This window comes from Arachis hypogaea, chromosome 16 (assembly GCF_003086295.3).
Source record: "Arachis hypogaea cultivar Tifrunner chromosome 16, arahy.Tifrunner.gnm2.J5K5, whole genome shotgun sequence".
Classification (NCBI taxonomy): Eukaryota; Viridiplantae; Streptophyta; class Magnoliopsida; order Fabales; family Fabaceae; genus Arachis; species Arachis hypogaea.
Window position 1 is genome coordinate 115157728 of NC_092051.1, and position 24454 is coordinate 115182181.

At 37.9% G+C, this 24454-nt stretch overlaps 1 non-coding gene across 1 annotated transcript; it reads right to left on the reverse strand.

Moving 5' to 3' along the window:
- Positions 1-1823: 1823 nt before the first annotated feature.
- On the reverse strand, positions 1824-1930 carry LOC112761064 (small nucleolar RNA R71). Its single transcript, XR_003181474.1, has one exon. It is a non-coding gene; the product is annotated as a small nucleolar RNA R71 (small nucleolar RNA).
- Between the last annotated feature and the right edge of the window lie 22524 nt (positions 1931-24454).

The window sequence follows — 24454 nt, forward strand, 5'->3', positions numbered from 1 at the left end:
TTTAAAACTTCTTCAAAAACCTTTTTCAAAAATTTTTATTTTCAAGAATCCTTAGCTTTCTTTATTAAATCTTTGTTTTTGGTTTGAGTCTTTTTGTTTTTGTTCTTGGTAATTTTCATTTTCTTTGAGTCTTTCTTTCAAAAATAGTCTCTTTGGTTAAATCTTGTGTCAAATCTTTAAGTTTGGTGTCCTCTTGTGTTTTTCTTTGAATTTTTCGAAAATTGTATGTGTTGTTTTCAAAAATTTTAAGTTTGGTGTCTTTTACATGTTCTTGTGTTCTTTGAGTCTTTTGAGTTTTGTTCTTGGTGTTCTTCTCAATCTTCAAAGTGTTCTTGTGTTTTCTTTTTGTTTTGATCTTAAAATTTTTAAGTTTGGTGTCCCTTTGTGTTTTCCTTTAAATTTTCGAAAATTTGGTGTATTAGATCTAAAAATTTTAAGTTTTGTGTCTTTTACTTGTTTCTCTCTTTCCTCATTAAATTAAAAAAAATATCTTTTCTATCTTTATTTTAAAATAATTTTCGAAAATTTTCATTAAAAATTCAGATTTTAATTTCAAAATTTCAAAAATCAAATCTTTTCAAAATCATATCTTTTTCAAAAATCTTATCTTTTTCAAAATCTTATCTTATCTTTTTCAAATTTCAAATTTTAAAATTAAATCTTTTTCAAAAATCAAATTTCAATTCTTATCTTTTTCAAATCTTTTTAATTTCTTATCTTATCTTTTCTAATATCAATTTTTAAAATCAAATCTGTTTCAAATCTTTTTAATTTCTCATCTTATCTTTTCTTATCTTTTCTATTTTCAAATTTTAAATTCAAATATTTTCTTATCTTATCTTATCTCTTATCTTATTTTATTTTCAAATCTTTCTTAATTAATCACCTATATTCTCTCTCTTTTTTTTCAAAACTTCCTAACTACTTCTTCTCTCTCTTAATTTTTGAAAATTCCTTCTCCTTCTCTCTCTTCTATTTTCGAAAATTCACTAACTAATTTTCAATTCTTTTTAATTTATTAACCTTATTTTTGAAAATAATAAATAAATAAAATAAAAACAAAAATATTTTAATTCTTATTTATCTTTTCTATTTCTAATTCTTCTCCTATTTACTTCTATTTATTCGAACTCCTCTTCCCCTATTTTCAAAGTATTCTTCTTCCCCTTCTTCCATCTTCACTTCTTCTATCTTTTTCTTCTCTCTTCACATCTCACAAGGAGTCCTCTGTTCTTGAACAAAGAACTCCCATTTGGCTTCTATTTTGTCATTTTCTTCTTTTCTTATTTATGACCAGGAATAGAGATAAAAAATCCCTCTTTAATCTTGATCCTGAACCTGAAAGGACTTTAAAGAAAAGCTTACAACAAGCTAGAGCACAACACTCCGGAAGGAACCTTTCAGAAAATCGTGAACAAGAAATAGGAGACATGGCCGAACCTGAAGGAGATGCCAGAAAGGTTCTTGGTGACTTCACCATGCCTACCTCTGACTTTTATGGCAGAAGTATCTCTGTACCTACCATTGGAGCTAACAATTTTGAGCTTAAGCCTCAGTTAGTCTCTCTTCTACAACAGAACTACAAGTTCCATGGACTTCCAAAGGAAGATCCACATCAGTTCTTAGCTGAATTCTTGCAAATCTGTGATCCTGTGAAGATCAATGGGGTAAATCCTGAAGTCTACAAGCTTATGCTCTTTCCCTTTGCTGTAAGAGACAGGACTAAGATATAGTTGGATTCTCAACCAAAAGAGAGCTTAGACTCTTGGGAAAAGCTGGTTAATACTTTTCTGGCTAAATTCTTTCCTCCTCAAAGGATGAGCAAGATTAGAATAGAAGTTCAAACCTTCAGACAAAGAGAAGGTGAATCCCTCTATGAAGCTTGGGAAAGATACAAGCAATTGATCAGAAGATGTCCTCCTAACATGCTCTCAGAATGGTCTATCATAGGCATATTCTATGATGGTCTATCTGAGATATCCAAAATTTCATTGGACAGCTCTGCAGGTGGATCACTCCACTTGAAGAAAACGCCTACAGAAGCAAGAGAACTCATTGAGATGGATGCAAACAACCAATTCATATAAACTTCTGAAAGAAATCATGTAAACCATGGGACCTCTCAAAAGAAATGAGTCCTTAAAGTTGATACTCTGAATGCCATATTGGCTTAGAATAAGATCTTGACTCAATAGGTCAATATGATCTCTCAGCATCTGACTGGAATGCAAACTGCAGCTGGCAGTACCCAAGAAGTATCTCCTGATGTAGATGCTTATGATCCTGACCATCCCACCATGGAAGAGGTGAATTACATGGGAGAACCCTATGGAAACACCTACAATCCTTCATAGAGGATTCATCCTAACCTTTCATGGAAGGATCAACAGAAACCTCAGCAAGGTTTCAATAACATTCAAGGTGGAAGGAACCAGAATAGGTTCAACAATAGACCACCATTTCTATCTTCTCAAGGGAACATGGAAACCCTTAAGCAGAGCCTCTCTAACTTAGTTACTCTGGTTTCTAACCTCTCTAAGATAACTCATAGTTTCATGAATGAAACAAGGTCCTCCATTAGAAACTTAGAGGTACAAGTTGGTCAAGTGAGCAAGAGAATTCCTGAGACTCCTCCTGACACTCTTCCAAATAACACTGAGGTAAACCCAAGGAAACAGTGCAAGGCCATCACCTCTGAGGTTGAGGCCGAATTTGGAGAGAATGGGATGGCGTTGAATGCGAGTGAAGAGTATATTACTGGGTGTTCAACGCCCAATCATGCAGCAAAGCTAGCACTGAACGCCAGTGAGAAACCCCTCACTGGGCGTTTAACGCCCATCCTAGCAGCAGAGCTGGCATTGAACGCCAGCCAGAAAGCACTGGTTGGGCATTCAACGCCCAAACATACAAGAATCCTGCGCTGAACGCCAGTGAGGAACCCCTCACTGGGCGTTCAACGCCCAAACAGGCAGGCACTCTGGCACTGAATGCTAGTGAGGAACCCCTCACTGGGCGTTCAACACCCAACCAACCAGGGAAGCTGGCGTTAAACGCCAGCAAGGACATCCCTGCTGGGCGTTCAACGCCCAAAAGGATAGAGGAACTGGCGTTTAACGCTAGTAAGGGTGCACAACATGGGCGTTCAATGCCCAAAGAGATATCAGAGCTGGCGTTGAACGCCAGTAAAAGTACACCTTCTGAATGCTCAATGCCCACTAAAGAAACCCCTATCCAAGAACTAAAGGAAACCAAGGCTCACATAAAGACCATAGAGGTTCCTTTAAATGCACTTTTGCAGCGCATGAGTTCTGATGAATACTCATCCTCTTATGAGGATGAAGATACTAGGGATGAGTAAGTTGCTCGGTACCTAGGAGCTCTTATAAAGCTGAATGCCAAGCTAATTGGTACAAAGCCTCTGGAGGAAGAACCTCCATTGCTTTCCAAAGAACTCCATGCTTTGGTTCAGTAGAAGCTACCTTAGAAGCTTCCAGATCCTGGACACTTCCTGATCCCTTGCACCATAGGCAACATGACCTTTAAGAAGGCTCTATGTGACCTAGGGTCAAGCATAAACCTCATGCCACTCTCTGTAATGGAGAAGCTGGGAATCCTTGAGGTACAAGCTACAAACATCTCACTAGAGATGGCAAACAAGACAATGAAGAAGTCATATGGCTTAGTAGAGGATGTCTTGGTAAAAGTTAAAAACCACTACATCCCTGCAAACTTCATAGTCCTGGATATTGGAGAGGATGAGAATGACTCTGTCATCCTTGGAAGATCTTTCTTAGCCATTGCCAATGCTATCATTGATATGGCTAAGGGAGAACTGACTTTACAACTAGGGGAGGACTACATCTTGTTTAAGATGCCTCATCCCAATTCTCCCTCTAAAAGAGAGATAATTGTGCAACACCTAGTATTCTAACCTTCTCTTTCTGTGCAGAGCTTTACAGAGCCCCCAAGCATCAATTCTAAGTTTGGTTTTGGGCAGCCATCAACAAGCTCTAAGCACAAAAGTACTAAGAAGAAAGTACCTAAAGGCTGGAGGGAAAAAAAAGTCCCAACTGAAGGCCTCTCACCTGTTATGAGAGTTGTCTTCACCAAGAAACCAGTCATACCACATACAATGAGTCGTGTCGTAACTTTAGAGCATGTGGAGCTCATTCATGATAAGACAGGAAGAAAGTTCACTATAAGGGGCGAAAATCTGAGCCCATACTCACCTCCGTAAGAAGCTAACCGTCAAGCTAATGACGTTAAAGAAGCGCTTGTTAGGAGGAAACCCAACCTTAATTAATTATTTATTATTTCTATTTCTTAATTTTATTTTTCTTTGAAGTTATTTTCTTAGGTTCATAATCATGTGCAACAGTCAGAACAGAGACAGAATAGTTCAGCAGTGAAAACAAAACACTCTAGATGGAGTGTGTTGAAGTTGAACGCCAGCCAGGGAGCAGCCCCTGGGAGTTCAAACGCCAGTGCAGATGGCAGGGAATCTAAATTCCTTAGCCTATTAGGACCAGTAGGCCCCACAGTATCTTCATCTACCCCACTTACTTTCACACTTCCCCATACACACTTCCCTAAAAACCCTAGCCCAATCACATCCATATCACTTCTCCAAATCCATCATAACTCCCACTAACTCCCACTCAATTCAAAATCAAATTTCCACCCAATTCCCCACCCATGGCCGAACCTAACCCTACCCCACTCCTATAAATACCCCTTTTCATACCCCTCCATACACACACCTCTCATACACTCATAAATCCCACTTGGCCGGGCCTTCTCTCTCCTTCTATCTCCTTCTATTTTCTTCTTCTTCTACTCCATTCTTCTCTTTTCTTTATTTTTGCTCAAGGACGAGCAAAGTTTTAAGTTTAGTATTAGAAAAGCCTAACTTTTTTTCTTTCCATTACCATTCATGGCACCCAAGGTTGGAGAACCCTCTAGAAAGAGGAAAAGAAAGACAGTAGCCGCCACCTTTAAATCTTGGAAGATGGAGAGATTCATCACCAAAGCCCATCAAGACCACTTCTATGGAGTAGTGGCAGAGAAGAAAGTGATCCCTGAGGTCCCTTTCAAGCTCAAGAAGAATGAGTATCTGAAAATCCGAAGAGAGATCCGGAGAAGAGGTTGGGAAGTCCTAACCAATCCCATTCAAGATGTTGGAATTTTAATGGTGCAAGAGTTCTATGCTAATACATGTGTTACTAAAAACTATGACACTAGTGTGAAACCAAATCCAAGGAATTGGAGCACCATGGTCTGAGGGAGAATCTTAGATTTCAGCCCGGAAAGTGTGAGATTGGCATTCAACTTGCCTCTGATACAAGGAGATCCTCATCCTTACACTAGGAGAGTCAACTTTAATCAGAGATTGGATCAAGTTCTCTCAGACATCTGTGTGGAAGGAGCACAGTGGAAAATAGATTCCCAAGGCAATCCCATTCAACTAAGAAGGCTTGACCTGAAGCCCATAGCTAGAGGATGGTTGGAATTCATCCAACATTCCATCATCCCTACTAGCAATCGGTCAGAAGTGACCATTGAAAGGGCTATCATGATCCATTGCATCATGATTGGAAGTGAGGTGGAAGTACATGAGGTGATTCCTCAAGAATTGTACAAGATAGTTGAGAAACCTTCCACCTATGCAAGGTTGGCATTCTCACACCTCATTAGTCATCTATGCAATTCAGCTGGAATTGTCATAGTGGAAGATATCTCCATTGGGGAGGACAAGCTCATCACTAAGAAAAAGATGGAGCAAACTAGAGAGCATGCACAAGAGCCTGTGCAGCCACCTCAACATGAGATCCCTGAGATGCCTCAAGGGATGTATTTTTCTCCTCAAAGCTATTGGGATCAATGGCAGACTTCTCTTGGAGAACTAAGCACTAACATGGCACAATTGAGGGTAGAGCATCAAGAGCATTCCACCACCCTCAATGAAATAAGAGAAGATCAAAGAGCTATTAGAAAATATCAAAGGGCTATGAGGGAAGAACAACAAAGGCAAAAGAGTGACACTGAAGAGATCAAGCATCACATTGGATCCTCAAGGAGGAGCACTAGCTGCCACCATTAAAGATGGACTCATTCTCTTTATCTCCCTTTCCTGTTATTTTTTTTGTTTTCTGTTATGTCTTATCTGTTCTCTTGTTCTTGTTGCAAGATCATTTGCATTGATGTCTTAAGATGTAAAATGTTTCATATATCTCTCACCTCACTTAAAAGAAAATTTTATTTGAAAAGAATTGAGAGACACGTGAATTTCAAGTTTAAAATAAGAATAGTTCAATTATCTTGATGTGGTGGCATTGCTTTTATTTTTTGAATGTATGAATAAAAAGTGCATATTTGAAGTTAGAATTTTAGAATGTTGGCTCTTGAAAGAGTGATAAAAAAGGAAAACTATTATTGGTAATCTGAAAAATCCAAAAATTGATTCTTGAAGCAAGAAAAAGCAGCAAAAAGAAAAAGCATATTGCAAAAGAAAAAAAAGAAAAAAATAAGCAGAAAAAGCCATTAGCTCTTTAAACCAAAAGGCAAGAGCAAGCAAGTAACCCTTTAAACCAAAAGGCAAGGGTAAAAGGATCTAAGGCTTTGAGCATCAATGGTTAGGAGGGCCTAAAGGAATAAAATCTTGGCCTAAGCAGCTCAACCAAGCTGTCCCTAACCATGTGCTTGTGGTGTGAAGGTGTCAAGTGAAAAGCTTGAGACTGAGCGGTTAAAGTCGTGATCCAAAGCAAAAAGAGTGTGCTTATGAACTCTAGACACCTCTATCTGGGGATTCTAGCAAAGCTGAATCACAATCCGAAAGGGTTCACCCAGTTAAAGTGTCTGTGACATTTATGTATCCGGTGGTAATATTGGAAAACAAAGTGCTTAGGGTCACGGCCAAGACTCTGAAAGTTCTTTTCAAGAATAAAAAAGAACTGAACTAGGAGAGTCAATAATAGCATCTGGATTCTAAGTTCCTAAAGAGGCCAACACTTCTGAGTTTCAATGGATAGTGAGATGCCAAAACTATTCAGAAGCAAAAAGCTACTAAGTCCTGCTCATCTAATTGAAACTGAGCTTCATTGGAAACTTTGAAATTTATTTGTATCTTACTTTTATTTGTATCCTACTGTGTTTTTAGTTTCTTGGGAACAAGCAACAGTCTAAGTTTGGTGTTGTGATGAGCGAATATTTTATACGCTTTTTGGCATCATTTTCATATAGTTTTTAGTATGTTTTGTTTAGCTTTTATTAATTTTTTATAGGTTTTAGTGTTAAATTCATATTTTTGGATTCTAATTTGGGTTTTTGTGTTTTTGTACAATTTCAGGTATTTTCTGGCTGCAATTGAGGAGCTGGAGTAAAAGTCTGATTTAGAGACAGAGAAAGCACTATAGATGTTATCTGGATCTGACCTCCTTGCACTCAAAAGAGCTTTTCTGAAGCTACAAAAATCTAAATGGAGTGTTCTCAACGGCTATGGAAAGCTGCCTTCCAGAGCTTTCCATCAATGTATAATAATTTATACTTTGCTTCAGATTAAAAGGCCCAAAACTGGAATCCAACGCCAGCTTCCTGCCCCCCTTCTAGGCATCTAGCGCCCAAGGAGCAGAGACCAGCGTCCAAACGCCCAAAGAGGACTCCCTAGCCAGCATTCAATGCCCTAGAGGCCTTCTAGCACGTGGATCTCATCAAAGCTCAGCCCAAATACTCACCAAGTGGGCCCCAGAAGTGAATTTTAGTACTAAAAAGACTGTTTTACCCTTACTAATCATTAGTTTAGTATTTTTAAGGGATATTTTACATAACCCACGCATATACTTTACACAGCCCATCATTTACCATAATTTCATTTCTATCATTGTATTTTCTTATCAGTATGAATTTCTAAACCTCCTAGGTTGAGGAGAGGAGCCCTGCTGAGTCTTGTGAATTAATAAAAGTATTACTGTTTCTCTTCGATCCATGTTTGATTTAATTCTAAGATGTATACTCGTTCTTCAACATGGTGAATAGGATAATCAGTGACAATCAGCTTTGTTTATCATACTAAGACAGTGTTCCTGACAACCACCCGTGTCTACTTGGGTTCATGTGAATACGTGACTGGAAAGTACGAACCGCCAGCTATCTTTATACATCTCTCAGACGGCTAATCCATGACTTCATTGGGAACTTCTCGAGACACCAATTCAGCCAATTTTTGGGGAGATTAGGGTCTCTATGGTAGAGGCTAGAACCCAAAGGAGCAGCATTCTCTGATCCAGAAGATTCAACCTTATTTGTGGCGTTTTGAGTAGGATCGCCAAGAGAATGAACTGCTAGAGCCTCACCCTCGTTCAAATTAGATGATCGCGGCCATACGACGTTTGATCTGAAGCAAAGGAGATTGATGACCACGGCCAATGGCATTGATCACATACAGCCTGTCATAAAAGAAGTCATTCACAAGCAAAGAGACAGTAATACCAGAGTTAATTCAGAAAGACAAAGCAACTCCAATCCTTAACCATATTCCTATTACTGATTCCATTTAATTTACAAAGTATTTTATTTTATTCTTTTCACGTCAACCTAGTTTAGATCTCACAAATTTACAACCTTCTGATTTCACCTGACTAAGACCTGCAAGGTAACCATAGCTAGCTGATGAGCGGATAATTTATATGCTTTTTGGCATTATTTTTAGTATGTTTTTAGTATATTTTAATTAGTTTTTATTATATTTTTATTAGTTTTTAAATAAAAATCATATTTCTGGACTTTACTATAAGTTTGTGTGTTTTTCTGTGATTTCAGGTATTTTCTGGCTGAAATTGAGGGACCTGAGCAAAAATATGATTCAGAGGCTGAAAAAGGACTGCAGATGCTGTTGGATTCTGACCTCCCTGCACTCAAAGTGGATTTTCTGGAGCTACAGAAGCCCAATTGGCACGCTCTCAATTGCGTTGGAAAGTAGACATCCTGAGCTTTCTAGAAATATATATAGTCCATACTTTGCCCGAGATTTGATGGCCCAAATAGGCATTCTAAGTCAACTCAAGAATTCTGGCGTTTAACTCCAAAACTGGCACAAAAGCTGGAGTTAAACGCCCAAACTGGCACAAAAGCTGGCGTTTAACTCCCAGAAAAGTCTCTACACATGGAAGTTTCAATGCTCAGCCCAAGCACACACCAAGTGGGCCCGGAAGAAGATTTCTACATTAATTACTGATTTCTGTAAACCCTAGGCTACTAGTCTCTATAAATAGGACCTTATACTATTGTATTATATAGATCTTTTACTCATACTTTCATACACTTGATCACGTTTTGGGAGGCTGGCCTCACGGCCATGCCTATTCTTATGTATTATCAACGGTGGAGTTTCTACACACCATAGATTAAGGTGTGGAGCTCTGCTTTTCTTCATAAATTAATACAAGTACTATTGTTTTTCTATTCAACTCAAGTCTATTTCTTCTCCAAGATATTCATTCGTTCTTCAACTTGATGAATGTGATGATCCGTGACACTCATCATCATTCTCACCTATGAACATGTGCCTGACAACCACCTCTGTTCTACTAGCAAATGCTTGAATGCGTATCTCTTGGGTTTCTAATCTAAGATTGGAATCTTCGTGGTATAGGCTAGAATTATTGGCGGCCATTTCTGAGATCCGGAAAGTCTAAACCTTATCTGTGGTATTCTGAGTAGGATCTGGGAAGGGATGACTGTGACGAGCTTCAAACTCGCGATTGTGGGGCGTGTGACAGACGCAAAAGGATCAATGGATCCTATTCCGACATGATCGAGAACCGACAGCTGATTAGCCGATGTTGTGACAGAGCATTAGGACCATTTTCACTGAGAGGACGGGATGTAGCCATTGACAACGGTGATGCCCAACATAAAGCTTGCCATGGAAAGGAGTATGAATGATTGGAAGAAGGAAATAGGAAAGCAGAGGTTCAAGGGGAACAAAGCATCTTCATACGCTTATCTGAAATCCACCAATGAATTACATAAGTATCTCTATCTTTATTTTATGTTTATTTTCATCACCTTAAACTCCATAATCATTTGAATCTGCCTGACTGAGATTTACAAGATGACCATAGCTTGCTTCTAGCTGACAATCTCCGTGGGATCGACCCTTACTTACGTAAGGTTTATTACTTGGACGACCCAGTGCACTTGCTGGTTAGTTGTGTGGAATTGTGACAAAGTGTGATTCACGTTTGAGAGCTCCAAGTTTTTGGCGCCGTTGCCGGGGAAGGAACGAATGAAAGAACAATAATTTCGCATTTGTTTCCGGCAACAACAGTGCCAAGTTTGGTTCGGCAACAACACCAAGTTTTTGGCGCCGTTGCCGGGGATTGTTCGAGTTTGGACAACTGACGGTTCATCTTGTTGCTTAGATTAGGTATTTTTTTTTTCAGAATTTTTAAGAATGAATTCTAGAGTTTCAAGGTGATGTTCTTATCATCACAAAACCTGATTGATTCTCATCAATTTAGTTATTGAATGTAATGTCCTGCTGAAGCTTGGCCAAACATGTCTAATCTTTTTAGACTGAAGCTTTAGACTAACATTGCATGATTCCTGGAATTCTTATTAAAAGTTTTGATTCTCTTTATTTTCTTTTCTATATAATTTTCGAAAAAAATACAAAAAAAAATTTTAAAATCATAAAACCAAAAATATTTTATGTTTCTTGTTTGAGTCTATTGTCTAATTTTAAGTTTGGTGTCAATTGCATGTCTTTATCCTTCTAATTTTCGAAAATTTATACATATTGTTCTTCATTGATCTTCAAGTTGTTCTTGATGATTTCATTGCTTTGATCTTCAAATTCTCTTGTTTTGTATGTTTTGTTGTTTCTTACATGCATTTTTACATTGTTATAGTCCTTAGTATACAAATTTTTAAGTTTGGTGTCTTGCATGCATTGTTTATTTGATCTTAGTTGCATTTTTTATTGTTTTTCATCATTAAAAATTCAAAAATATTTTCAAAATTATGTCTTTTCAAGTCAATAATACAGAGAATTGAAGATTCAAAACATTCAGCAGAGGAATCAAACAGAAAAAGCTGGGCGTTCAAAACGCCCAGTGAAGAAGGAAAACTAGCGTTTAAACGCCAGCTAGGGTACCTGGCTGGGCATTTAACTCCCAAAAAGGTAGAGATTTGGGCGTTAAACGCCAGAATGGGCACCATTCTGGGCGTTTAACGCCAGGATGACACTAGAGGGAAGATTTTGTTTTTAATTCACATTTTTTCAAGTTTTCATAATTTTTCAAAATCAAATCTTTTTCAAATCATATCTTTTCAATCATATCTCTTTCAAAATCAATTTCTTTCCATTTTGTATTTATTTTTACTATTTTGAAAAATCCTTGCTTCAATTAAAGATTTACTTCAAAATTTTTAAGTTGTTACTTGCCTATTAAGAAAGGATCAAACTTTAAATTTTAAAATCATATCTTTTAATTTCTTGATAGTCAAGTAATCAACTTTAATTTTAAAAATTTTCTTTTTCTAAATTGATTTTCAATCATATCTTTTCAAACATATCTTTTCAATCACATCTTTTTCAAAATTAAGTTTCAATCATATCTTTTTAATTTCTGATTTCAAAATCTTTTTCAAAAAAATCACTTGATTTCTTTCCCAATCTTAGTTTTCGAAAATCTCAACCAAATTTTCAAATTTCTTTTTTATTATTTCAAAATCTTTTTAATTTATTTTCGAAAATTCTTCCCTCTTTTCACATCCTTCTATTTAAGGGACTAAGACTCCTCATCAAGGTGCAATTCGAACTCTATCCCTCTTGATAAGTTCGAATTCCCTCTTCTCCACCTCCTCCTTCTATTCTTCTTTTCTTCTGACACTTCAAGGAATCTCTATACTGTGATATAGAGGATTCCATACTTTCTTGTTCTCTTCTCTTTCATATGAGCAGAAGCAAAGATAAAGGCATACTTGTTCAAGCTGATCCTGAACCTGAAAGGACCTTGAAGAGAAAGCTAAGAGAAGCTAAAGCACAATTCTCTCTAGAGGGCCTAACAGAGCTTTTCAAAGAAGAAGAAGCAATGGCAGCCGAAAATAACAATGCCAACAATGCAAGGAAGGTGCTTGGTGACTTTACTGCACCTACTCCCGACTTCTATGGGAGAAGCATCTCAATCCCTGCCATTGGAGCAAACAACTTTGAGCTTAAGCCTCAATTAGTTTCTCTAATGCAACAGAATTGCAAGTTTTATGGACTTCCATTGGAAGATCCTCATCAGTTCTTAGCTGAATTCTTGCAAATCTGTGACACTGTCAAGACCAATGGGGTTGACCCTGAAATCTACAGACTTATGCTTTTTCCTTTTACTGTAAGAGACAGAGCTAGGACATGGTTGGATTCACAACCTAAAGAAAGCCTGAACTCTTGGGAAAAACTAGTTAATGCCTTCTTGGAAAAGTTCTTTCCACCTCAAAAATTGAGCAAGCTTAGAGTGGAAGTCCAAACCTTCAGACAGAAGGAAGGAAAATCCCTCTATGAAGCATGGGAAAGATACAAGCAATTGATCAGAAGGATAGAGTTATTGTAGTTTGTATTTTTGGCAGAATTTGTGTGTGTATTGATTGTATAGAGTTAGTGTAGTTTGTATTTTTGAACAATTTAGTGTAGTTAGTGTACTTATTGCCCCCTTTTTCGCTTAGCTATTATCTTGGAGTTTAAATTATGCTTGAAATTGCACAATCATGCGTACATTCTAGCAGAAGAGATGATGAATCCAATCCTTTGGACTATCTGTAACTCTATCTTCATGCTCAATATTAGATAGAATGCATAGCTAAATTTATCTGGATTTTCTTTATTCATTTGTTCCATTTTCTACTTTTTATGATATCTGCGTTAATTTACTGTTCCCATTTTTCTTCTTCCAGATTCCAGAACTGTGATGGCAATTCTTGGTAATGGTCTCCTCTAATTATCACTCTTTTTTTTATCCCCCTCTCTTGTCATCACTATATCTATCTATTATGATGGCCTATAATTTATGTTATTGTACCCTGGTAAATCTTAACTCTTCATGTTTCTAGCTGCTACCACGAGCAACTTAGTATTTTTTTTATCCCCTGTTGTATTTATTTTTATTCATTAGGGTTCATTGATTTTTTTTTGGGGGGGGGGGGTAACAGTTTTGACTTTTGAGCACTTCTTGTTTACTGTTTTAAGGTGACTCCTAAAGATGTTCGGAAACTTAATCTCCCTCCGGAATCAGTGAACAAAACTCCATCTAGGGAAACATTTGTTAAATCAAATTTGCTGAAGGTCTGTTGCTTTTAGTTTGGTATTTTGAGCATAGTTTAGTTTCGTGTTATTGTACTTTTAGATTTGCATTTACCAATCAGTGAGCATCGTTTAATTTCTGTTGCTTTATTGTTCTTGATGTTTTGCTGCAGGCTAGTATTGGAATGGATAACTTGAACGCTTAATGCACAAAGTGGAGCAGTTTTAGGTTGATTCTGATCTTTTACTAAGTATTTAGGCTGATGAGCATCTCTATTAGTGTAATTTTATATATTATGAGCAGTTCTAACTTGTATTATTTCTGTATTTTTCTTCGGTTTTTAGTTTTGGAATTTGAACTCGAGATTTATTTTGTATTTGAATATTAGTTTTTTAATGTATAAAATAATTATAGTAAATTATATATGTCACTAATTATTGTTTGATATGTCTTGTAATAAAAATTGCATACTATATTAGTAGGTTTGGTAATAAAAACAGATTGAAAATTTATATTGTGTAGCAATGAAGATCAAATAAGGAAAAGAAATTTTTTTTTAATTTAACAAGGCTTTCGCCACGCTTTTAAAGCGTGGCTGTATATCTTACTATGGCCACGCTTTTGAAGCGTGGCCGTATCTCTTCCTATCGTCACGCTTTAAAAGCGTGGCCATACCTCCCCTTTTGCCACGCTTTAAAAGCGTGGCCATATCTCGTCTACTGCCACGGTTGTAAAAGTGTGGCCAGATCTGCCCTATCGCCACGCTTTAACAGCGTGGCCATATCTCTACCTATCGCCACGCTTTAAAAGCGTAGCCATATCTCCCACCTACAGCCACGCTTTTACAAGTGGCAGTTTGTAAAAAAGCGTGGCAAATGAAAAGCGTGGCGGTAGCTCAAAAAGCGTGGCGAAAAGCTATTGCCACGCTTTTTTCAGCTTTTCGCCACGCTTTAAAAACGTGGCAAAAGACGTGTTTTCTTGTAGTGAAAGGTCCGAACTCAAGCAAGGGCAAAATCGTACAGGTCGACGTCAGCTAAGAAGAGGCGCAAGCACGATCTCAAAAAAGAACAAGCCAAAAGGTTGCGAAACAACCTAAAGCTCAAAGGTGCTTAGCTAAAAGGGATACAACTCCACTCAAAGAAGGCACAATCTCAAACAGGGCTACGTACGTCATCCGAGACTAAAAAAGTTTCTATATAAAGAACACTGAAAAGTCATTAGACAAGTCACTAAAAGCCCGGATATCAAGCCGCAAGGATAACTTCGCCAAAGCAGAGGGTTGTCAACACAAACTTAAAAGCAAGGCGTGATCCAGAAGGCAAGGGTAGAAAACCTACACTACCACTCAAAAGAGGTTGGACTGTGAAGTACCAAACCTCTAGAAAATCTGCAAAGATTGCAAAGCAATGAAGAAACAAGCCAGACAAATGCTTGAGCACGACTTCCAAAGAGATCGAAGCTCTGAAAAGCACAATCTCACGGAAAGATCAAACTCAAGCAGGGGCACTGTTCATATCCTGGGTCAAGCTGTCCGACCCGGGATGTTTAGCGACAAGCCGACCGACCTCTTCAGGTCAGACTATCCGACCTCTCCTCAAAGAGCTCGGCCAATGTCCGACTTCTTCACAAAGAGCTCGGACAAAACGCCACAGAGGCCCAAGTAGGCCCGAACGAAGGAACACAGCCCAATCTAAAGGCAGCTAAAGCCCAAAAAAGATAAAGGTGGTTCCCCAGAAGATAAGATGACCTCACTCAAAGATAAGATAAGATAAGATAAGATAAGATAACTAACTTATCTTATCTAAAAAGGTCACTATCATACCATTATAAATACACTGGAGCACCCAAGTATAACTCATACTCTGATTCTACTAAAAACCTGCTTAATACCCTTGCTAACTTAAGCATCGGAGTCCCTTGCAGGTACCCCCCACTCTCCGGTGGCGAAGGATCAGTAGTGCAGCCAGTCCAACAAGTCGGATACGACAGCTCCGGCCGCCACTCACCAACCGGACACGTCAGCACCGACCAGTACAGAAGATCTCGACCGAGATCGACCTCCAGTTTCAGGTAACCCTCGGAACACTATCCTTCAAGGATCCTCGTATATTATATTTTTTCAAGTATTATACGTATATATGTTATATTTTAGAGGTCATAATACCACACCACCTCTGTTTTACGACCTAAACGTAAAGCTCTGTGTGGTAGAGTGTTACATTATGTTACAGAGCAGTTCGTTCCTGTAGAGCCTGAGGGATGTACTGACTATGCTTTTGTGCATTTTGTGTGTGTGTGTGTATGTGTGTGTGTGTGTGTGTGTGTGTGTGTGTGTGTGTGTGTGTGTGTGTGTGTGTGTGTGTGTGTGTGTGTGTGTGTGTGTGTGTGTGTGTGTGTTTATGCGCTATTAGGATATCTAACTAATATATGTGGCATAAATGTTCATGAGCATGCATTTGGGACTTTGAAGCACTAGACTTGCGATATTGAGACTAATCAACTTGATATCACTTGTTTGGTGTGTATAGGAACCAGATGTCGACTCGTGGACGTGGTCGTGGGCTAGGAAGAGGTAGATTAGGCAATGCAAACTTTGAACCGACAGGGAATAAACCTGTAGACTTTATGGCTTCCCTGGAGAATATGGCTGCGGCTATGCAGGCGACGACCGAGGTATTAGGGAATCAAATGAATAACGGGAATAATGGGATAATGCGTAGAGGGTCCCATGTCGCTCCCCTCTTTTCTAAAGGTGCACCCTCTGGCCTTCAGGGGGACCTCAAACCCTACTGAAGCGGATAACTAGCTTTAGGCAATGGAGCAGGCACTGCAGGCTCAGCAAGTTCCCGAGGAATAGTGGGTCGAATTCCAGACCTATCAATTACAAGGTGAGGCCCAGTACTAGTGGCAGGAAACACGACGTATCCTGCAACCAGATGGTGTTGTGGTACAGTAGGAAGTGTTTCGAATAGAGTTCTATAGAAAGTACTTTCTTATTTTGGTTAGGAACGCAATGGAGCTTGTGCTGCTGCAGTTAAAACAAGGCCAAATGACTGTTATTGAGTACACTAACAAGTTCGAAGAATTGTGCCGATTCTCTCGAATCTGTCAAGGTGCTCCTGAGGATTTTGCTGAATGGAAGTGTATGAAATATAACGGAGGCCTTCGTAGTGACATTCTGAGCTCTGTTGCACTGATGGAGATTATGGTGTTTTCTGAACTTGTGAATAAGAGTAGGGCGGTTGAGGAGTGTGTGAGGAAGGCAGCAGTAGAGAAGGGAAGTCAAAGGATGCTGATAAACCACTATTTTATGGTCTATCTTGTGCTCAATTGAGTGGTTTTATCAATTCTTCACTCGCTTATTCATACTAATTGCATGATTTTACATTTCCTTCCTGATTTTGTGCTATGATTGAAAACATGCTTCTTTGGCCTTCAAATTAATAACTTTAATCCTCTCTTATTATCATTAGATGCCGTGATATGTATGTTAAGTGATTTCAGAGATTACAGGGCAGGAATCGCTCAGAGGATGGAAAGAAAGCATGCAAAAGTGGAAGGAATACAAGAAGTTGAAGAAATTGCTAAGCTGTCCAGCCTGACCTCTTTGCACTCAAACGATCATAACTTGAGCTACAGAGGTCCAAATGAGATGGTTCCAGTTGCGTTAGAAAGCTAACATCCGGGGCTTCGCAACAATATATAATTTGTCATAGCTGCTCCAAAGCCATATGACACAAACGCGTGGATCACGCGGACGCGTGACCTGGCAGAAATGCAAATCCACGCAAACGCGTGGACGACACTTCCGCGTCACTTTCCCACAACCTGTACGTACCAGAATACGCTTGGGGTGATTTCTGGGTTGTTTTTTACCCAGTTTTCGGCCCAGAAAACACAGATTAGAGGCTATAAAATGGGGGAATGCATCCATTCATTAACAAGTCTTCCATTATTCACTTTTCATAATTTAGATGTAGTTTTTAGAGAGAGAGGTTCTCTTCTCTCTCTTAGGTTTTAGGATTAGCATTCCTCTTAAAGGATTTAGGATTTCAACTTCTTCTCAAGTTCAATATTCCTTTTATATTTTTATTTATTCTAATGCTTTTATTCGTATCTGACTTATGTTACCAATTTGGCTTATGAACTCTTTATGTTTAGATTGATTTTCTTTTATTAATGAAATTGAGGTATTTCAGATTTATGATTTTTATTTAGCTCTTCATATTCTTGGCTTTAATTGATTAATTAGAGACTCTTGAGTTATCAAACTCATCGTGATTGATAATTGTTATTTTTGCTAATTGAATTGAATTCCGATAACTCTAGTCCTTTCTTAGGAGTTGGCTAGGACTTGAGGATCAAACTAATTAGTCAACTTGACTTTCCTTTGCTTTAGTAAAGGTTAACTAAGTGGGATTAAAACTCAATTCTCATCACCATCAATAAGGATAACTAGGATAGGACTTCCAAATTTTCATACCTTGCCAAGAGTTTTATTAGTTATTAATTTATTAATTCCTGCAATTTATTTCCCTTGTTCAAACCTTTTAAAACCCAAAAACACTGTTTTCCATAACTAATAATAAGAACACCTCCCTGCAGTTCCTTGAGAAGACGACCCGAGATTTGAATACTTCGGTTTATAAATTTTATTGGGTTTGTTACTTGTGACAGCCAAAACTTTTGTACGAAAGGATTTTCTGTTAGTTTAGAAACTATACTTACAGCGCGATTACTTTTATTCTTTATCGATAGAAAATCAGTTCGTCAAAATGGCGCCGTTGCTGGGGAATCGCAAACGTGTGCCTTATTATTGGTTATTGTAAATATTTGCTTTTTGCTTATTTATTTATTTTTTATTTTTGTTTTTATTTTTGCTTTTTCGTAAATTAAGAGGTTATTGCTCTTTATTTTAATTGATTTTTTTTTCGAAAATCACAAAAAAAAAATTTATCTTTTTCAAAATCTTATCTTATCTTATTTCAAAAATCAAATTTCAAATTTCAATATTTAAATTCAAAAATTCAAAATCTAAATTTTAAATTTTAAATTTTAAATTTTAAAAATCAAACCTTTTCAAAATTTAAATCTTTTTCAAATCTTTATCTTATATTGTTGACTTTTTCAAAAATCAAAATTCAAAATTTAAAATTCAAATTTCAAATTTCAAATTTCAAATTTCAAATTTCAAAATTTAAAATTCAAAATTCAAAATTTAATTTTCAAATTCAAAAATTTAAATTTCAATAACCTTTTAATTTAAATTTGTTTTTATTTTTGTTTTTAATTTTTATTTGCTATTATGAGTTCTCACCCCATCTCTTTAAGTTTGGTTCCAATGTTGTTGTAAGGAATGGAAACTATAATGAAAATAGGCATGAAGGTTGGAATAATCAAAGATGGGAGGAGCCACAAGGATTTGATCAACCCTCTTGGCAACAACCCCCTCCAATGCACTATAACCAACAACCATTCTGTGATGCATACTAAAATGATGACTATGGTAGACCCCCTTGTAGTTACCAACAAGTCCCGCCATATGCTTATGAACCATCTCGTCAACACAACTCTGGACCATCATACTCACAAGCCCCTTACCACCAAACACCACCATATGACCCTAACCTATATCCACCACATCAACCACCATATGAACCACACCCAGAACCACCACCTCAATATTCACCATCTCCATATCCTTATCAAGAAGAACCACCTTCCTATTATAAACCCTTTCTCCAAAATAATGAACCCTCATATCCACCCCAATCTCCAATGGATGACTTCCTTCGTGGTCTTCTTCAAGGGCAAGCGAAGATGCAAAGGGACGTACTAGAACTCATGACTGCCTTAACCGAGGTAGTAAATAAATTAGCTTCTCAACATTTGAGCACTCTAAGTACTCCCATTGCTATATGTGGAGAATCAAAAGAAGAGCGTAGCATGAAGGAGACACTAGAAACTTCGGTGGACAATGAGGAACATGGCTTTGTATTGGAACAAGTGGAGGAAGCCATAATAGTTGCAGAGGAAGAAATGGTTGAAGATTTAGGAGATGCGAAACCTCCATGGGAAATTCAAATCACAGAACCTCCTTCCAAGACGTTTGAATTTGATGTTGAAGAGGGTGTACAACCTCCGAGGCATATCATGGTTGAAGACTTGGAAGCGGTTGATCAAGAGATGGAGACTAAAGAAGCAGAAGCACAGCCTCCCATGCCCTTGGTAAGCAATGAAGAAGAGATTAAATTGGAAGAAAGCTACCAAGAAAAAGAGGTTGATATTAAAGAAGCTTGCAAAAGGATGGAAAGTGTCAAGAAAGCACTCACGGGAGTAAAGCCTGCAATTACCTTGCCAAAGTTGTTGGAGATCCCCCCTAAGTTGCCATCATCCTTCACAACATTCAAGTGGGTAAAATTCATATCCCTTAGCTTTCTAATTCCACTTGAATATGGGCTACTGGAGACGGATGGTCAACTTAGAGCTCTTTGTGGCATTAAGAGTAAGAGGAAGATGGTCAGTGGTAAGAATTGTCCTACAAGGTTCATTATGATTGGAAGCTCAAAGTTTAAATGCACAGGTTGGTGTAAAGCTCAACTGAATGGGTCTAGGAAGTTGTTTGGCCACTTTAGTAAGAATTCTGATTGACTGCCACCCGGTTGGAACACTAATGATCAACAAGAAGACGGGGCAAAAGCAACGTTTGGGACCCCAGAATTCAGTCTAGAAATTAACACTCTTGGGGCCTTGTCACTTGCTTTAACTAGCTTGAAGGCTTTCTGCGCCTAGTTTGGGATCCCGGAGGATACTGGAATTGCAAACATTGGTGGAGATTCAAGGATCAGTACAAGCACAAGCCACCATAACAAAGGACTCCCCAAATGTCCAACTTAAGGACTTTAACTAAAAGTGCTAGGTGGGAGACAACCCACCATGGTCTGATCGTTCCTTTTCAATTTTAATTTTATTTCGTTTTGTTTGTTTTTAAGTTTTATTTTATTCCATTTTATTGAACCTGGAATTATTCATAACATCCATATCAGCACTGCATTTGCATATGCATATTGCATAAAAAAAACACGCACGCGACGCGTAAGTGTCGCTGACGCGTCCGTGTCACACGTGCATTAGGAAGAAAAGAAAAGTGAACAGAGAGTCACGCAAAAGCGTGGCTGGAGGCGTGCCTTAGGCACAAATATGATCACGCGACCGCATCGCTGACGCGTTCGCGTCGTTTGGAAATAGCCTCCCATGCGTCCGCGTCACCCACGCGAACGTGTGGCTCTGTAAAATCGACGTAAATGGGTGTATGACAGTATGTTGGGCTGGAATGGGGCTGGACTCATGCTAGAAGCCCAAGCCCTCCCACGCAAACGCGTGCCCGACGCGTTCACGTCGCTTTTCAAAAATGGCCATTCACGCGACCGCATCACCCTAAATTTTGGCAAAATGAATTTCAAACAGAGAGCTGCGCGAACGCAAGGCTGCACTCGCGCCAATCACACAAATCAAGCCACGCGATCGCATGACCCACGCATCCGCGTCACCTGATAATTATTGCACACCACACGACCGCATCACTCAATTCTTCAAAATGAGTGGTTTTTATCAATTCTTCACTCGCTTATTCATACTAATTGCATGATTTTACATTTTCTTCCTGATTTTGTGCTATGATTGAAAACATGCTTCTTTGGCCTTCAAATTACTAACTTTAATCCTCTCTTATTATCATTCGATGCCGTGATATGTGTGTTAAGTGATTTCAGAGATTACAGGGCAGGAATGGCTCAGAGGATGGAAAGAAAGCATGCAAAAGTGGAAGGAATACAAGAAGTTGAAGAAATTGCTAAACTGTCCAGCCTGACCTCTTTGCACTCAAATGGTCATAACTTCAGCTACAGAGGTCCAAATGAGATGGTTCCATTTGCGTTGGAAAGCTAACATCCGGGCTTCACAATGATATATAATTTACCATAGCTTCCCCGAAGCTAGGCGACGCGCAAACGCGTGGACGACGCTTCCGCGTCACTTTCCCGCAACCTGTACGTACCAGAATACACTGGGGGCGATTTCTGGGTTATTTTTGACCCAGTTTTCGGCCCAGAAAACACATATTAGAGGCTATAAAGTGGGAGAATGCATCCATTCATTAACAAGTCTTCTATTATTCACTTTTCATAATTTAGATGTAGTTTTTAGAGAGAGAGGTTCTCTCCTCTCTCTTAGGTATTAGGATTAGGATTCCTCTTAAAGGATTTAGGATTTCAACTTCTTCTCAGGTTCAATATTCCTTTTATATTTTTATTTATTCTAATGCTATTATTCGTATCTGACTTATGTTACCAATTCGGCTTATGAACTCTTTATGTTTAGATTGATTTTCTTTTATTAATGCAATTGAGGTATTTCAGATTTATGATTTTTATTTAACTCTTTATATTCTCGGCTTTAATTGATTAATTGGAAACTCTTGAGTTATCAAACTCATCGTGATTGATAATTGTTATTTTTGCTAATTGAATTGAATTCCGATAACTCTAGTCCTTTCTTAAGAGTTGGCTAGGACTTGAGGATCAAACTAATTAGTTCACTTGACTTTCCTTTGCTTTAGTAAAGGTTAACTAAGTGGGATTAAAACTCAATTCTCATCACCATCGATAAGGATAACTAGGATAGGACTTCCAAATTTTTATACCTTGCCAAGAGTTTTATTCGTTATTAATTTATTAATTCCTGCAATTTATTTCCCTTGTTCAAACCTTTTAAAACCCAAAAACACTATTTTCCATAACTAATAATAAGAACACCTCCCTGCAGTTCCTTGAGAAGACGACCCAAGGTTTAAATACTTCGGTTTATAAATTTTATTGGGTTTGTTACTTGTGACAACCAAAACTTTTGTACGGAAGGATTTTCTGTTGGTTTAGAAACTATACTTACAACGCAATTACTTTTATTCTTTACCGATAGAAAATCAGTTCGTCAGATGCCTTTTCAGAGGACTCGTGGAAGAAGCTTCGCACCGAGGGGCAGAAACTTTAAACGTGGAGGCTTTGTCCCACAAGCGAATCAAGGTCAGGGCAACCTCAGAAGGCCAAATAACACTAGTAATCAAGGGAGAAGATTTGGGAAGCAGTCACAGTAGGACTTGAGTTGTCAGAAGTGTGGGAAGTATCACCTTGGAGTCCCGTGCAGAGTAGGATCGGGAGTATGTTACTTTTGTGGACAACCCAGGCACTTGGCCTAGAATTGTCCAAAAAAGAAGAAGTGTGAGACTGGTAGGGTACACCAACTGGGAAGAGTGTTCACCACTTCTACAGCAGGTGCCGAGGGATCCGAGACATTGATTAGAGGTAATTATAAAGTAGCTGGTAAAATTTTAAGTACTTTGTTTGATTCTGGAGCGACGCATTCATTTATAGAATTTTGATAAACCCTAATTTTGTGGTTTATCTTGTGTTGAATTTAGTAGATTTTATCAAATTATCTCACATTTATTCAATGAAATAGCATGTTTTGTGAATTTCTCCTAATTTGTGCTTAAGAGTTAAAAACATGCTTTTTAGGCCCTTAATTTGCTAAATTTAATTCACTTTAATTCCATTCGATGCCTTGATATATTTGTTGAGTGATTTCAGGTTTATAGGGCAAGGATTGGATTGGAGAAGTGAAAAGAAAAACATGTAAAGTGGAGAATTCATGAAGAAATAAAGATTTGCAGAATTCATGGCGACGCGTATGCGTGAGAAAATCTGCCAGGTGACGCGCACGCGTCACCTATGCGCACGCGTGACGTTGGTCACATGACCTCATTAAAGTGAATACGCTGAGGGCGATTTCTGAGCCATCCAGGTCCAAATCCAACTCATTTCTGAAGCTATTAGAGGCCAAAATCAAGAAGGAACAAATGGGGAGCAATTAGAGTAGTGTAGGAAACATGTTTTAGGTTAGTTCTAGAGAGATAAGCTCCATCTTCTCTCTAGAATTAGGGTTCTTAGGTTAATTTTCTCTTTAATTTCAAATTTTAATTCTTGTTTTAGTGCAGTTTCATTTATGTTTCCATGCTCTAGTAGTTTAATTCTCTTAGTTCTTCTTGCTAATTTCTCTTTTACGCCACTTTAGTTTTATGAACACTCTTGTTGATTTTCATTTCCTTTAATTCAATTGATGTCTTTTTATGTTTCTTATTGTTTAATTGAGTCATTTTCTTGTATTTGGTAGTAGTATATTTTATTATTTTTTTACAATTTAATATGCTTTTCTTTTTATGCACACCAAATATTTGGTAAAATGCTTGGCTTAGTTTTAGAGTAGATTATGTGCATTCTTGGCTTGGAAAGAGAAGGTGCTCTTGAGTCATTAATACCCAATTTAGATTGGTGATCTAGAGTTGTTAGTTAATCTTGTTTCCATTGACATTACTTATGGATTGGGATTAACTAGGCTTATTTGACTTTTTCCCGTTGTTGGAGATAACGAAATAGGATTAGCTCTTGATAATTATTGTATTATGATTACTGACTAGGATAGAAAGCCTTGATTCTCAATTCTTGCCATGAATGTCTCTTTTTAGTAATTGTTATCTTTAGTTGTTAATTTACTTTATTGTTTACTTTAATTTTCTTATCATTTAAATTCTTGTCTTCTTATTTGCAAACCGCCCCCTTGAACCTCATAACTGATAACATGCATACCTCACTGTAATTCCTTTGAGAGACGACCCGAGATCTAATACTCTCAGTTATTTTTATTGGGTTTGACTTAAGTGACAAACAAAATAAACTTTGATTGAGGGTTATTTGTTGGTTTGGAATTATACTTCAATGGAATTATTTTGTGAAAATTCCAGACCCACGATAATCCTCTTTCACATTTGAAAACGCTAACGAGATAGGATTAAAAATGGAAGTGTTGGGTTATGATCTGAAGGTGCATAATGCCACTTCTGAAGCCGTTGTGACTAGGTTAGGCTGCCCACAAGTGTCATTCCGAGTTAAAAAGCAAAATTTCGTCCATGATCTGATTTGTTTACCAATGACTGGTTTGGATCTCATTTTGGGACTGCATTGGTTATCTAGGAATCATGTGTTGCTTGACTGTTCTGAGAAGTCATTGTATTTGATGTCGGAAGGATCGGAAGGGATGGTTGTAGTGAATAGCTA